The sequence below is a fragment of the Perca flavescens genome, chromosome 12 (genome assembly GCF_004354835.1).
Source record: "Perca flavescens isolate YP-PL-M2 chromosome 12, PFLA_1.0, whole genome shotgun sequence".
Lineage (NCBI taxonomy): Eukaryota > Metazoa > Chordata > Actinopteri > Perciformes > Percidae > Perca > Perca flavescens.
Genome location: NC_041342.1, coordinates 7,648,476 through 7,664,790, shown reverse-complemented (window position 1 = coordinate 7,664,790; position 16,315 = coordinate 7,648,476).

The following is a 16,315-nucleotide window of genomic DNA, read 5'->3' as shown; positions in this document are numbered from 1 at the left end:
CTGTTTTCTTTGTCATGTTGTGTAGGCAGCCTCTTTAACACATCTCAAGGTACGGTTAAAAGGATGGTTGTGGAGGAAAGAAGGGGTGTCGTTAATTCAAGAGAATGTTTATACTAGAAAATGGGTAATTTATTTGTTTATTTTCTATTTTCACATTGACTTATGAGCATTTTTTGTTATTATGTGTCTGATGATTTCTTTTTGTCCATTAAGATGTTATTTTAGTATCTTGTCACATTTCATTATCTTGTCAACAAGTACATCAGCAGATACTTCCATTATATTCAAAGTGCCTTCATGTGTTTGTTAGGATGTACATTTTTATCATTCTGAAATTAAATGTTTTTGTATGTTATGTGGAGAATACAATAAATATATTTGTCTTAGTTAACATCACACAGACTGAATTTTAATCTTTAAATGTTTAACTTGTATATTGTCTTTTCTATCATAATTACACAATGTTTCCAACGTCTCATAAGCTGACTTTACCTTCTTTAACTCTGTGTCAACTTGATAAGTCATAGTTTGTAGTCTTACATTTTCCAGGATAAGAAGAAACATTTACTGAAAAATGAGGAAGAAGAGGGAGAGAAAGATTCTATGAAGCCGCAAAAAGAAGCTCCTGAATACATCTCAAAGTTGGAGCCTGAACATTAAAAATAATTTTAAGGACTCTCCAGTATGGAGGATATATTTATTCATAATTCTTATTGAAAGTCCAAAGAGAAAACGAAGCAAGATCAAAATAAAAATATTATTTTACTACGCTAATAGTAAAAATCATGCCATAATTGAATTTAAAAAAGAAAAAGGAAACTGAAAAAGCGAAGTTGAAATCTAAAATAATTTATTTTTTGAATTTTACATTTCGATGTAACATTTAGCTTTTCAATTTCGATTTAACATTTGACTTTGATTTAAAATTTGGCTTTTCCCATTTTGATTTAACAATTGACTTTTCAATTTAACATTTGGCTTTTCCCATTTTGATTTACCATTTGGCTTTTCCACTGACCGATGTCAAAAGTGGAGGCGTGGTCCAAAGACTGGTGGGAGGGTCTGAAACAAAAGGGGTGCAGAGGCAGCAGGGGAGCTGACTGCTGGGAAACACAGTTGAGGAGCATCTGGCTGCAGTTTCGCTACCAGGCCGGCTTGGCCTCTTGTTTCACTTTAGATGATAGAAACTGATGATGTAGGCTAAACACAAACGACATTTCATGCAACAACAGTGGTTACTGTATTTGGGCCTGTGTACTTTTTTGTTCATTTGATTTCTGATTTTGAAACGATATTCAAATATGAAAAATGGGTCATTTTAAACTTTGTTAATATTGATGAGTTCAAAATGGAAAACAAGCCATATTTCAGGAAATAAACTTGTCCATGATTCTATTGAGAGACTTCCAGTTGACAGCGGGGTCTGTGAGCATTGCTGGCTGGCCAGCGAGCAAGTGATCCCGGCCGCCACCAGCTGGCTGTCACGTCAGACTGGAGCTTCCCGAGTCCGACAACATCAAAGAGAAAATGTGCAATTGGCCATCAATTTTTGTAAAACTGCCCATATTCAAACTCTACACAGTAAATTTAGTACAATAGTAGTAGCGCATACAAAAGTCTCAGAAGTGAATTTAGTGGTGAAATAGCAGGCAAATTAGGCTAGGCTCCACGGAATTCCAGTAGCTGAAAAAAAGAGCTTTTATCAGAGAACACAATCCAAGAAGCACAAGATAGTGATTTAGTTTGAATGGACCGAATGGAAAACGTGCAAACCTTTTGGTTAGTGGAGTCCCATCCACCCATTTCCACTTCCCCTCTTTCTCTGAGTCAGTAAGGCCAATCCAGTCTCTTCTTAAATTTTCTTGTGAAATCCTTGTTTAAGAAAGAATAAGACACTTTTACAATATAACAGAATCTTTCTAACATTCACACCTATTGAACTAATTTCAATGTATCAGCCATCGCATTGACCTTTACAGTCATTCAACATTTGTATTCTTTATTCTAAACTTCGTCTGACTCACACTCACACACACACACACACACACACACACACACACACACACACACACACACACACACGTTCTTTGCTGCTGATAATCACCAGGGGTCTTATTTATAAAAGTGTGCAAAGGATCCTTACTATAAGTGTACGTATGCCCAAAAGCCCAAAATGCCGTACTGTCACAAACAGTATTAAAGTTTGGACTGATAACGAAGACATTTAAGGTAACGATTGCGCGGGAGCTTAACGGCTGTATTTTCAGACTTTGACATTTAATGATATATGCACTGTTGTGGTTTTGGACATTTCTGTTGCCTGTTATTATTTCTGTATGTTTCCTGTTGTGTATATGGTTTCTGTGGCCTGTGTGTATTTCGTTGTGTATATTTCTGTTCCGTGTTGTGTGTATTTCTGTTTCCTGTTTTGTTTTGATAGTCTGGTTTTCTGTCTTGTCTTATCTAGTATTACTTCCTGTGTTTTCCCGCCTTTGTTGATTACCCTGCCACTCCTAAAGCGTTTCACCTGCTGTGTCACCTGCCCCTCGTTACCTCATTACCCAGTGTATTTAGTCCTTGTGTTTCCCTTGTTTCCTGTCATATCATTTTGTGTCCTTGCCTGTTAGTTTGTGTGTGGCTGCGTCAGCTCCTGGCAGTTTCCGTGCTGCCTGATTCTTCCTGCCTGGATTTTTGGATACCCTTTGTTTTTCCTTGTATGTTTTTTTTTTTTTTTTTTGCCTGCTGCAGCTCACAGGACTCCCTAAGTTTGTTTTTGTATTTTGGTAAAATAAATCTTTGTGTTCAACACTTTTCCCCTTGGGTCCTTTAATCCCCGGAAGTGTAAAAGGCACAGTATTAAAGACAAATATTTAGTTATTTACACTGCGTTCTGCCATTATCTAATGCTAGGGTATTTGATGCTATTCTGTATTCCATGCAGTTGGACCATCTCCTCCTCCTGCGCTCCGCAGCAGACAATGTGACCGCGTGACAGCGCCGATTAAACATTAAGAACACATTTTTATTTAAGATTTGAGTTGGGGATGTTTATCGAACAGTTATCGCTCAGTTCAAGCACAAATGACACTGCTGGATTTAATCTTCATGGTAATGTGAATGACAGAGTGAAAAAATTTGTGTGAGGCATCAATACTTATTACTAATTACAAGTAATCCTTATTCCCATTTACTCTCTGCAGTCTGACTTCAGTTTACCACCTCACCATCTGCGTCGCCAATTCCTATTTTGTCTCCAAAATGTGCGTACGCATGGGTCAGAGTTTGCGTGGAGGACCGCACATTCTCCCGTCAAGTTAGTTTTTTATAAATCACAACCTTTGCGTGGGAAGTGGCGTTCGCACATTTTCACAGATGGTGAGGTGGTGAACTGAAGTCAGACTGCAGAGAGTAAATGGGAATAAGATTACTCTTAATATTTTCTAGTGTTGATGCCTCACGCACATTCTTTCACTCATATATCACCTATGTTACCATGAAGATGAAATCCAGCAGTGTTATTTGCGCTTATACTGAGATTATTGTTCCATAAACACCTACGACTCCAATCTTAAATAAAAATGTGTTCTTAATATTTAATCAGTGCTGTCTCGCCGTCACATTGTCCGCTACGGAGTGCAGGAGGAGGAGATGGCCCGACTGCATGGAATACAGGATAGCATCAAATACCCTAGCATTAGATAACTGCCGAACACAGTGTACATAACTAAATATCTGTCTTCGATACTGTGCATTTATCATCAATCCGCAATCGTTACCCTTAATGTCCTTGTTATCTAAATATAAAATCCTTAATGTAATCACTAAGCCTTGTCTAGATATAATTAATTATGTTAAATCTCATCCTATAGGTCTGGTCAGCCGTCCCTGAGTGCTATGATGCCTGCCGTTTTGGAAGGTATTATTAATATGGGTAGTAGATACATCAGGTTTCCCTACACTGCTCGAGAACAGGCCGAAATTAAAATGCAATTTGCAGCAATGTCCGGTTTCCCGAATGTAATCGGCGCAATTGACTGCACTCCTTTTGCTATAAGGGCTCCATATGAAAACGAATTTGTCTATGTTAATAGAAAGCATGTCCATTCTATTAATGTGCTAAAATTACCCTCACAAACATTGTGGCACGCTGGCCTGGCTCAACACATGATTCCTTTATTCTGACAAACAGCAGTGTAGAGAATAAACTACAGGCAGGCGCAAGACGGGATGACTGGCTTCTTGGTGAGTTAACCTTTAGAAAGTGTAACTATTTGTCCTGATGTGGACTATAATTGTTTTAATTATAATCTGTAGGTGACAGTGGCTACCCCCTCAGACGCTGGCTCCTTAACCCATTTCTGAACCCACAGAGCGCAGAGGAAATGCGCTACAACGAGGTCCACTCTCGTGCGCGCTCAGTCGTGGAGCGTGCCATCGGCCTGCTTAAATGCAGATGGCATGTTCTGGACGCATCAGGTGGCAGACTGCTTTACCATCTGGCCAAGGTATGCGCTATTATCAGGGCATGTGGTGTACTGCACAATGTGGCACTGAGGACCGGTATCCCTTTCCCTCCTGACCTACCTCCCCCCCAACATTGTGACCCTGAACCACAGCCCCCTGCCCGACAAGAGGCTTATCAGCAAGGGGCAAGAATTCGTTGGGATGTCATGTGGCGTTTGTCACAAATCAAGGAAGTCAAGAGGCTCTGCCTCTTCCTCAGTCTCCTCAGAGTTTAAGAAAGCCAAGGCGGAAAAGGCAGCTCTATTACTATTACAACATGCATAGAAATATGCAGCTGATTGTTATTTTTTACAAAATTGGAGAAACCTCGCCTTTGAAAGGCATCAATAAGTTTGCGGCAATGTAGGGGTGTCAGGATGTCCTGAATGTCTGCCTCCTTCACATAACAAAGATCTTCCACTTCTTCAATTCCAACAACCAAAAGCAGTCGCTCAACCAATGCCATCAAACGATCCTCATCGAGCCTTGGGAGCGCTGCTGTGATGGCATCCATCACTGTTTCAGGCATTGTAACACCTGCAAAATCAGACACAAATTGAGTGATGAAGTGCAACCACTGAAACACTACATAAGACATAATGAGGTATTGGGCAGTAGTCAACTAGACTGTCTATGTCCAGACACATGTAGTCCCCCTCTGTAGTCAGGCAGCAAACACCAACATCAACCAGTAACACAGACTGGTGCTTCTCCACAATCAGGTGCACTATGCTTTGATCTAATAAAATCAATACAATTTTCCCAAACACAATTCCACTGTCACCAACTGCCACTGCCACAACAAGCCCCTTAGAATATTTAGTATTCTTGTACACTACAGCAGACAACTCTGTCGTGTTTCTCATGTTGGCCAACGGCTGGCTGAGTGCCTGCTGAATCCCGTGACTGTAGAGCTTGTCTTCAAAGTTGCTTGCTAGTCCTACCACTTGAATGTTTGGAAAAAACAGTTGCCCTGTGCTTAAGTAAGCCTGCAATAATTGGTGCCTTTCTGCAAGTGAGCTGCACACATTTTTGAAGTTGCGCAGTCTCCATGCACATTGTTTGAAATAGCAAAGCTTGCTTTCAAACCGTAGGGTCCACAGTCGAATTAGAGGGCCAAAATGTAGAATGAGGTCCAGATAGACCACTAAATAGTGATGTTTGGCTTTTAGCGAGGAGTCAGGGAACATGGTACTTCTGAGGTGTATATATTCTTCAATGAGAATTTTTAGGTATGCAATCTGGCCATGGCTGATTTTTGGTGCACAGATCAGCTCATCTATTTCCCTCAGTTTTAGGCACAGTTGCCAAACTTCATCGTCAACTGGATTCTTAATACGATCCCCAATGTAAAGAGGAAGCAATCGTAAAAAGCACCAGTTCTGTGCTGCATGACCCCCGTTTCTCCCCCTTTTTGTTAAAGGAGAATTCCGGTCGATTTCAACCCGTAGCTCTGTTGTTTGTAAATCAGGAGTACTGTCAGTAGCGAGAAAAATGAAAACAAACGGTGCCGCCTACACCGAGTTATCCTCCTGCTAGATTTTGCACCCAACAGTCTTAAACAAGGCTTAAACAGGGCAAGTTTTAAACGTGTTTTTAGCCTCTAAACGTGTTCGAAATGCCATTACTAGTGCTTAGCCATGTGCAGTTATTCCTTACGAGTGAACACAGTGAATTTGACTGCAGTAGATGAGACAGAAAGGCATAAAAGTTGTGTTAATCCTTACCTCTGTTTATGTACTGCTTTCCGGTCAAGTCCTCAACAATCGAGTGCCGATCTCATACAATCCAATAATCCAAAATGTATTTTATCCACAAAAAAACGATTTGCCGAGGTCCTGTCCATAGTAATGAGCATGTATCAACAGGCTGTAACCTGATACCGCAGTGAAGCGGAGCTGCTGACCTACAGTTCAAAAGTTCAGGAGCTCATTTGCATAGGTAACCTAGCAACGGCGCAGCCTGCCTGTCGGCAGAAGCAGGGAGGAGCTCACAAAGCTGACAGACGGAGCTTGGAGTTAGATCAGGACTAATATGAGAAAATGCTCGAGTTTGTGCCTTTCCAAATTGCGGCAACCAAATGAAGAGATATTTGAGATTGTGCTTTCACCGTCTACAACCTCCGCAGCCGGGAGATTTTACCGTTATGGCTGGTTGCACTTGATGCAGGTACATGGTGGTGCTCGTGTGGATACTGTATCGCAATGACCACCGAGGAAGAAAGCCTGTGCTGTAAGGATCCAGCCTGGTCTGGACGGGTCAACGGACATTGTTTCGCCCATACAGAGAGGTTTCCCCATCTGATCTATAAGGATGATCTAACCGGACAGACCTGATGGCCAACTGTCTAATGAGTGAGTACAACAGGCTTTCGTGACTCTGTCTAGCTTAGGTACATTTGTTTTTAGTTGTAAATACACATTCAAAACACTAATCAAAACACACCTCTTCACATTAGCTTTCCACATACAATAATCTTACATTTCTCACCTGATAGTTACTGTTTTTATTGTTTTTAATTGCTTCTAAATATGCTTGTTGTATGTGTTGGTTTTATTGCTTATCTGTTTTTAATGTGATGTATGTGCTGGTTTTTACTGTAAAGTGTCTTTGAGTATGATGAAAAGCCCTTATTTATTATAAATAAATGCCTCACTTTTTAGTGAAATAACCAAAGCTCTCCCTCCCCCCCTCCCAGCCAATGCAGACTCGTGGCCACCGGGTGATTCTGGAGTGGGTTCTGAGAGGAGAGTGCCTTGGCCGGGGCACCAGAAGAACATTGCCTACTTGTGTTATAGCAGCAATCAGACAAGAGTACCCCTCCCCAACTGGAAGTTACACAGGATTCAAAGAGGCAGAGGACATTTTCTGAGTCAAAAACTATCATTACTAGTAATACTTGGTATGGCCATTACTAGGAATAAATAAAGCAATTGCACAGTTATATTAGGAAAACGTAAGAATATGTATATTGTACAAGTAAAGTTGAATAAGTAAATTGTAAGAATAAATAAATTGTAAGAATAAGTACATTGTACAGTTCTATACTGCACTTGTCTGTTATAGTGGTTTTATAATATAACAATACACATTACATTTGTGCTTTTGTGTATTTGAGCTTTTATGTCTTTACTTAAAAAAAAAAAGGAAATAACAATATCACAATCTAGACACAATTAATGTAAAGTATGTACAGTACAGTGTGTGGTTTTATACATAATCATGGTGCAGCATAGTCTGAAGTGTACAAAGAAAAAATAGTTCAGTACTCTTTTCCTAGGCCTAGAACATGCTCTTATAATGTGACCTGGCTTGAGCAACCAGTTCACTCTTATCCAGCAGAGGAACTGGGGCTATGTTACAAAGCAGTCGCCTTCTTCTCAGTCCATGACGGGGTAAGGGCTTTTTTCTTCTGTGGACTTGAAATAACTATTTTGAAACTGGCTGGATGACCAGCTGGACGCCTTCTTGGGAGTTGACTGTGGCACTGCAGCTATTCTGTCTCTATGTCACTGGATGGCGTCCCCTAAATAAGTAAGAAGGAGAAAGAGCATTGTAGTCAGACTCAATGGCCAAAACAGTAACATTGAGGATGCATCTATCATAATCAGTGTTGGGTGTAAGGCAATTACAGTAATATATACATTTTTGCTGTAACGCAGTAATATAATTCATTACTAATTACATGTCGGTAATATCATACACGGGTCTCAGTAACGGGAGTTACAACATTTAGTGTTTTTTTTTTTTCAAGAATTCACCAACACCGTGAAACATTTCTTCACAGAAAAAAAAGTGAGAATTACAATAGCCTTGGAAAGTATAAAGCATAAAGACGTTACCTCCAATTTGTCTGCAGCAGGTCTTTTCGCTTTAGGAATGGCATTTTCCTTCAGATACCGGGACTTGACGCTCTTTTTGGTGAAGTCAATGTTCGCTGCAAACACGGTAATCTCTCTCATGTAGCTAATGTTATCAAGGGAGCTGAAGTGCAACCAGCCATAACGGTAAAATCTCCCGGCTGCGGAGGTTGTAGACGGTGAAAGCACAATCTCAAATATCTCTTCATTTGGTTGCCGCAATTTGGAAAGGCACAAACTCTAAGCATTTTCTCATATTAGTCCTGATCTAACTCCAAGCTCTGTCTGTCAGCTTTGTGAGCTCCTCCCTGCTTCTGCCGACAGGCAGGCTCCGCCGTTGCTAGGTTACCTATGCAAATGAGCTCCTGAACTTTTGAACTGTAGGTCAGCTCTGCTTCACTGCGGTGTCAGGTTACAGCCTGTTGATACATGCTCATTACTATGGACAGGACCTCGGCAAATCGTTTTTTTGTGGAAAAAATACATTTTGGATTATTGGATTGTATGAGATCGGCACTCAATTGTTGAGGACTTGACCGGAAAGCAGTACATAAACAGAGGTAAGGATTAACACAACTTTTATGCCTTTCTGTCACATCTACTGCCGTCAAATTCGCTGTGTTCCCTCGTAAGGAATAACTGCACATGGCTAAGCACTAGTAATGGCATTTCGAACACGTTTAGAGGCTAAAAACACGTTTAAAACTTGCCCTGTTTAAGCCTTGTTTAAGACTGTTGGGTGCAAAATCTAGCAGGAGGATAACTCGGTGTAGGCGGCACCGTTTGTTTTCGTTTTTCTCGCTACTGACAGTACTCCTGATTTACAAACAACAGAGCTACGGGTTGAAATCGACCGGAATTCTCCTTTAACTTCACATGGCTTGTTGTTCGAATCACTCCCTGAATGTGTGAACTGTGAGATGCACCTGTTCAACTGGACATATGTAAAGTTTTTCTGAACATTTACAAGATGGCTAATGTACATTGCCAAGTCATATGAAACAACCCCCTCAAACAGGTCATGGCCCAAACAAGGAGGGAGACCTGGATTACACACATGAAAGTGTTTCAGGTTATTGAAAACAGAATCAAATTTAATTCCGTTGACCATAGCTTGGTCACCATCGAGTTGCTCGACACTCTCTCTGTAGTTTTCCATTGTCCTCTTGAGGCCTACTTTTTCAGGTTGTTTCTGAAATGTGTCCCTGTCTATCAAGCAGTAACGGCAGAAATTCTTGCTTCTGCTAAAATTCTCTGTGAATCCACCGACACAATGTGATCCAAGATTGTCCCCTGATATGGCTATCAATGCACCTTTCAGACTGCTACCATCATCGGTTTCAAAGCCTGCCTCTTCTATATCTTTCAAATCAGCTAAAAGAGGGGAGAAAATTGTCTACTGCATTGGATCAACAGCGATTGTGGGGTAATATTTCACCAAGAGTCAAGTACACAGCCCGTATTTTATGCTTATTTTTGCCAGATCCGAGAGGATGACTACCTCAAATGAGTCCTGATACAGAATTATTGACAAAGAGGAGGGGGATTCTTTTAACAAAGCATTGTCTTTGATGGCTTTTTCATCCATCACATCTGTCAACACATCTGTCTCAGAGTTTGACATCTGCTTCATCTTTGTCTCTCTTTACTGGTCTTTCACTACTGACTGACTAAGGAGAGATTTCAGTGTCACCTTCACAGGTACATACTGAAAGAAACGTTCCCTGCCAGCTGCATCTGCACCTAGATAGATCTGAGTGGGTTCAACATAATTGAAAGTCTTCTTGAAAAACATTTTTTGAGTGCGGTCAGATCTCAAGGGCCCTACATGGCACTGTTTAAAGAGATCCTCCTTGGACAAATCATGAAGAATCTGACTTATGTCAGCGTCAGGGAGGATAAACGCGGTCAATTTTTCATGAAGCTTTGACATTATATACTTCATGCTGCCAGTGTGAACCTCCTGATTTTCCTCCACGATAGCTTGGATAGTGGTAGCTGGAATATGCATCTTGGCTTGCATTTTCAAATAGAAAAGAGCCAAGTTTTCCATGAACTGTGCTTCGTCAGGCACCACATCCTCCTCAACATTTAGCGCATCTACAAGAACCTCATTGACCACTTCATCAGACAACATACAGAGCTCCTCTTGTTGGCTAGCAGCTGTACTGTGACTTCCTGTTCCACGGTGAACTAATTTATGGTACCTACTCAAATTAAAGGAAAAACTTGACCTAATTTTGAATTATTTGGTACAACCTATGTGGGGACAATTCACCGTTCTACCATCTCAAGTATGCACATAGACTTGAAAAATCTGTACAATCAAATGTGCAACCTGGCATGATGTTACAACATCCTGGGGTTGAGCTCTGGCTTGACGTTGTGCTTTGCCGTGGTGGTATCTATACATATGGGATCTAAAAGACTGAAATTTCTTGAAACTGCATGGGCACTGAAGTACACCACATGCATACCAGCAATTAGCCACATTCCTGTGTGATATTGCATGTCTAATGAACGTGTGTAGAAAAGTGGTTGTGAAACTGTACGACTTGCAGTTCAAGGTGGACATACTTGGAAACGCCTGCCACGGTGATCAGACCCTTTTCAACTCCACTCACTGTAAGAAAGACAAAGAGAAAAGGCAAAAAACATTAGCAACACGTGGAGGCTGTATACATTAACATTTTTCTATTAATAGCCTTTTATCAATATTTACTCGAAATCCACAATAACCACATAATAATAATAAAAAAATCAGGGGTCTCAAACTCACGGCCCGCGAGCAGTACGATAGTTTGTGGCCCCCGCCTTAATATGGTCAGTTTTGTAGCTTCTGTAACGAGCTAAACTGTTTTCAGATGTGTGAACATGATTGCACAAGGGTTTTCTAATCATCAATTAGCCTTCTGAGCCAATGAGCAAACACATTGTACCATTAGAACACTGGAGTGATAGTTGCTGGAAATGGGCCTCTATACACCTATGTAGATATTGCACCAAAAACCAGACATTTGCAGCTAGAATAGTCATTTACCACATTAGCAATGTATAGAGTGTATTTCTTTAAAGTTAAGACTAGTTTAAAGTTATCTTCATTGAAAAGTACAGTGCTTTTCCTTCAAAAATAAGGACATTTCAATGTGACCCCAAACTTTTGAACGGTAGTGTGTATATATATATATATATATATATATATATATATATATATATATATATATATATACATGTGTGTATTTATCAGCCTGTTGAAAAGAGATTATTTTTGTAAATAAGATAAAACATTGATAGAATAAAGTTCTTTTAAAAATCTAAAATCTCTCTGTCTCACTCTCTCAATTCAATTTCAATTCAATTTGCGGAGACATGGACTCAGGAGTTCTTCACCGGGTGCTTTGTTTTATTTCTCCCCCATTCATAGGGAAAGTGCGGTAGTGCATGGATGAATTATTACAAAAATATATCAAAAATAACAAAAACAACAAAACTTCTTGTTGTATTAAACTTCAAAGAGCCATATGAAAATGCAGCTTTTTTTCATGTTTATCCGAGGTGTAGTAGGAAGAGATGTGTTTTTAGCCTTTGGTGGAAGATGTGTAGGCTTTCGGCCATCCTGATGTCAATAGGGAGGTCGTTCCACCATTTAAGAGCCAGGACAGCAAACAGTCAGGATTTTGTTGAGTGATTAGTTCTCCCTCGCTGTGAGGGGGCATCAAGCAGGTTGGCTGATGCAGAGCGAAGTGAGTGGGTTGGGGGTTTGACTATGTCCTGGATGTAAGCTGGGGCTGATCCGTTTGTGGCCCTGTATGTAAGTACTAGTGTCTTGAAGCGGATGCGGGCAGCAATTGGTAACCAGTGAAGAGAGCGGAGGAGCAGTGTAGTGTGAGAGAACTGCAGGGGCCGGATGGCACATGCAGGCAAGCCAATCAGGAGGGAGTTGCAGAAGTCTAGACGTGAGATGACTAGAACCTGAACTAAAACCTGAGCCGCCTTCTGCGTTAAAAGGGGATGTATCCTTCTGATGTTATGCAGCATGTATCTACACGATCGGGTAGTTGCAGCAATGTTGGCAGAGAAGGAGAGTTGGTCGTCAAGTGTCACACCCAGGTTTCTAGCTGGGTGGGTGCTACCACAGAGTTGTCAATTGTCAGGTCTTGGGTAGTAGACCCCTTCCCTGGAAGGAAAAGGAGCTCAGTCTTGTCAAGGTTGAGTTTCAGATGATGTGTGGACATCCAAGAAGAAATGTCAGTCAGACAGGCCGCTGCTACTTGAGTTTCAGACTCCGGAGAGTAGAGTTGGGTGTCATCTGCGTAGCAGTGATAAGAGAAGCTGTGCGAGAGAATGACAGACCCGAGAGAATTGGTGTACAGAGAGAAGAGGAGGGGACCAAGGACTGATCCCTGAGGAACCCCAGTTTTGAGTGGGCAAGGTTCTGAGGTAGATCTTCTCCAAGTTACCCGGTAAGCTTGATTTGTCAGGTAAGATGTGAGCAAAGAGAGCACACAGCCTGAGACACCCAGATCCTGGAGTGTCAAAATGAGGATCTGGTGGTTCACTGTGTCAAGGATCAAGAAGGTTGTTCTGGTGGAGATAGGTCTCTAGATCAGCTGGCCGACTCAATTCGAACCACAAATCAATTTCCAAATAGCACATTGTTGGTTTCACAGGTATTGGGAGCAATTGGCCTATAACATTTCAATTGTTGTTATACTGGTCGTTGTTAGAGGGCGCTCCTTCAAAAGGCAAGGTTTGTTGCCAGGCAACCGCGGCCTCGTCACGTCTTGACTGGCTAACCTCATTCACAACAACAAACGCCGCGAAAAGAGACATAATCGGCCAAAAAAGAAAACTGGACCAAGAGAATCGTGTCTTCCAGGCAAGATGCTAAACAGATTGGGCCCTATCTTGCACCCAGCGCAATTGCCTTTGTACACCGACGCATGTATCATTCCTATTTTGCACCCGACGCACAGCGGACTTTTCCCTCCACAGACCCACATCGGTAAATTAGGCACCCGACGCACAGCGGACTTTTCCCTCCACAGACCCACATCGGTAAATTAGGGAATGTATTTGCGCTCCCGGGAGCGGTTCAGAGAAAAGAGGAGGCATGTTCCGGCGCAAACGTTAATTGGTGCTATTTTGCAGTTTCAGAAAACAATTCCGCCACTGACCAGGAAAAACCTGGTCTAAAGTCAGTGGCGCGTTATTCAGATGCTATTTTAGGGGCGCATGCTTGGCCATAATGTAGCGTGTGCACAACACGCATACACTTCTCTCATCTAAACGGACGCAGCAGTTCCCATTTTTGCAAACCATACATAATTACAAAGAAAATTAAAGCTGCGAGCAGCGATGGACAGGCCCTCGTGCCTATGCGCACGTCAGGGTTACCGGCAGACACCGCTTCTTGCGAACATGCATTTCGTGGCACTCAGACACCGCAAATCGTCAACAATGAAAAGGGAACTCCCTGCCAAGTTCAACGATACCTCACACAAGACTTTACGTCATATGGTTCATTAGCTGTGAAAGGGGGCGTGGCTAAAGCATAGGGGGCGGGTCAAACCATCACCAATTAAAAAGTAACTCTCTGCTGAGTTCAATGATATCTCATAAATGGGTCTACATCAAACGGGTCATTAGTTATAAAAGGGGGCGTGGCTTAAATATAGGGGGTGGGCTAAACCATCACCAATGAAGAAGGAAGTCTCTGCTGAGTTCAATGATACCTCACACAAGGTTGCTGTTTCGTCCTCCATTCTGCAATGTTTTGGTCTCTCGTGTGTGTGGCAAGCTGTGGCCAAGCATCGATGCAAAAATATGACATTGACGTAATTTTGTCATCGACGCGTCGCTACAGGCCTAGGGAGTATGATCCCTGAAGTTTTGACAGTATTGATGCGACTTAATACCTCCGAAAAAAAGCAGCGGCCATTGTTTACAGCGAGGATATAGGGGTGTCCGGTTAAGGGTAGCGTATGGCTAATTCATTGGTGTTAGCATACTTTAGCCGGCTCTTATAAAGTAAAAGCTTAACTAAATTGTTAAAACAATATACCTTTGGAAAGATAAGAACTTACACTTTAGTTTAACACCATTCAAAATTAATTGATCATTTATATTTGTATTAGAACAGATATTATGATAGAATGTTAGCCAAATTTTACCTTCTTTGAATTTAGGAAATAAAAGTATTGTGTTTTTTAATTCCGTTAAATTTCTTAAATTTTCTTTAAAGCATCCTAGTAAAGCTACTACAAAAAAAAGCAGGAATAAAGCGGAAGTTGTCAAAATAGTCAAACAAATTCCTCTTGCCTTTCTGTATCAGACTCCGGTGATTTAGGCTATGTTTAGATGTAAACAATCTGAAGAGAAAACGAAAAAGTGGTGATGCGTTCTCACTTTTTATTCCGTGTTTAGACGAGAGTTTTGGGGGGGGTGGAATCTGCGTGCATATGGTGACGCAAAAGTGTGTGAAATTCGATGTAGTATGCATGCCAGGCGGCTAGGTGGCACTGCCACACACCACCACCAAGTCCGCGCGCCTGCGTAGAACCTTCCTTCTACTTCTCTCCTTAGTAGCGCGAAACCAAAACATGTTGAAGCTTACAACAAAAGCTTGTCTGGAAAGACGAGGAGGTGGAGTTGCATGTTTGTCTGATGATGACCGGCACAGTTGACCGCTGCCACTCGTTCTCTCTCTCTTTCTCTTCATCCGCAACGTTGTCGCCTACTCAGGCTCAAATGAATAGCCTACATATCGTCATCGAACTATAACAACCTTATCCACATCGTCAAAATCATTAAAATATTGAGCCATTACATTGAAATTCTTTTAGATAACAGGAGCCTATCATTTCTGTAGCTTACTCTGTAACAACAGACTACCTGGACACCTTTTTCTCGTCTCTCGCCACACCTCTGTCTTCAGACTTTTGCGTTTTTACCCTTTAGACGGTAACACAACGGTGAAGTGTTTTTAAGATTTAACTGCTTTATTCAGTATGTTTTACCTGTTTTAATTACAATTACCACTAGAACTGCAAGCAGTTATGACGGGGTCCAAGCCACCGATGCCAGTCGCCCCTGACGCCCCAGGGAGCGTGCGAAAGCGGAAACCAAAGCCTGACGGTGGGGAGGCAAACGTCAGGAAATTTGACTAAGTGCGAGCTCCAAAGTCTGTAGTGAAATTCAACGGCAAATTTCCCCATAACAATAGTGTCTTCTTGTGTTCTGTGCGTCTTGTCTACAGGTGTGTCAGTAGGTCTCAGAAACTAATGAGCTGATAAACTGCACCTGTGTGCAGTACAACAAAAATATGGTGTTTTCTGAAAATTAAACTACATAAACCTATTCTGGTACAACCTCTAAATATTATTATTATTATGAACCTGAAAATGAGCATAATATGATGACTTTAAAGAAAAACAAAAAAGTCTAAGGCATAGCTTCCTCCTGCTCCTGCTCTCCATGCTAGATAAATACATACACTGTGACTTTGCCTTTTCTATCACAATAATCTTCTTATAAGCCAATCAAGAAACATTATATTTTGACACTTTCCATATTGCCGTGCCAAATGACACATTACATGTGCTAAATCGTGGATCAATTGTTAGAGAGGGTCAGTTTTTTTTATAATATGATTTCCTAGACTGTAAATTAATTTTCACCTTTCTGTACTGTTGTTATATCCTCCTGGTCTCCCTGCTCCCCTCCAGACTGCGTCTCTGAATCCATAACATCTGCAACAAAGATAAAAACACATGCATTATGACTATGCGTTTGTTATTTCAATCACAGTAATCTTCTAATAACCTTATCAAGAAACCAATATATTGCACACACTACATGTGCTAAATTGTGGGTAAATTGTTAACTAGATAGTTATGTTTATAATGTGAATTCCTGGATGGTAAATGTTAATTTTCACTTTTCTGTACTGC